Source organism: Etheostoma spectabile, chromosome 9 (assembly GCF_008692095.1).
Source record: "Etheostoma spectabile isolate EspeVRDwgs_2016 chromosome 9, UIUC_Espe_1.0, whole genome shotgun sequence".
Lineage (NCBI taxonomy): Eukaryota > Metazoa > Chordata > Actinopteri > Perciformes > Percidae > Etheostoma > Etheostoma spectabile.
The window spans coordinates 12,484,312-12,485,797 of record NC_045741.1 but is presented as its reverse complement, the minus strand read 5'-3'; positions in this window follow the sequence as shown (position 1 = coordinate 12,485,797).

Genomic DNA, 1,486 nt, shown 5'->3' with positions numbered 1-1,486 from the left:
CACACACACACACACCCACACACACACACACACACACACACACATACACACACCTATGTTACAGAGATATACTCTGTAGGACCTTTTTTAGTGTATGGACCAAAAGGATGGGCTCGAAAACATCCTGTTTTACTATTACTCACAGATTTCAGAACAATAAATTGATACAAGGCTGGATGGTAGAGTAATTCAATTACTGTGTGGCAGTGCAGGCCCAGTTTTATAGCCTGCTCTCTGCTCTGTGAGCACATCCACAGTTAAATGAACATGATAGGCAATGGTCATCTCCCCCTGTTGTTACAAGATAGCTGTTAGGCTGCCTCGGTAATGATATGAACCGGACTCTGGGTTCCCAGTGTATTTATGAGGCATATAACAATATTTTAATTTTGTCAAAGTATTTCATTTTTTAATAATGTATGAGCACATATCCGCTCATAAAGACTTCAGCACCATTATTGGATGTCTCATTATACTTTGTCTTAAAATCTGAAACTATAGTCCAGATTTTTTTAATTTAAGTCACAAGAGCTTAATTCTATTATACTCTCAAGAAGATATAGAAATGTAAACGTCTATTTTGATAATCCTTAAATAATTAAGTCATTTTTTAAGATAAAATGACAAACATTCTCTAGTTCCATTTTTTCAGTTGTGGGATAATTGCAAAACAAGCAATTTTGAAGATGTGATGTTTCACAATTTTTAAACTCTTAATAGACTAAACGATTAATCAAGAAAACAACGTGCAGATTAATTGAACATTAAAATAATCTAGTTGCAGCCCTAGCAACAGTACATAACAATGTATGGGAATATGTTTGTGTTTGTATAAGAACTGTAAAAGCACTGCTGTTTATGTCGTGGCAGTCACTGTCATATTTTGCCTCCTTGTTTATGATCGTTCTCCACTGATTCATACTATTGCATACTTGTTGTTGTTGTATATTACAGAAGGCTAGAAAACATAATCTTCTCATCTGATTGTTTTCTATAATGAAATCAGTCATTACTACAACACCAAAATGCACCACTATGCATGCACAGTAGTATCCAAACTGATTGGGCCTTTCTATGGCTGAGGGATGTCTAGTCACTTCAAACTCAATAAGGGTTATTTTCTTAGTCAAAGATATCCATCCACAGAAGCCAGCGTCTGCAGTCGAACTCACAGTAAATCTGGGAATCAGCTTTGAGTCCCATCGCAGTCTTTCAAAAGTAATGCTTTTGTAAAATAGGTCCAGCCTCTGTATGACAGAGAGCTGGCTAGCCAGCTGTGCAGCTCATTCTGAGCTTTGTTTGAGATGGGGTTGTTGGATGGATGTGCTCTGGTGTTGGGCAAGAGGGGTAAACTGTATTGATCCTGATCTAGTCTCATTTTTGTAAGCAGACGGCATTTCACGCTGTGTTTGGGTACCTTTTTGATGGTCCCTGACAGCCTCTGCTGAACGCTGTCAGAGACTATTTGACAGGCTGGACAAGGTTG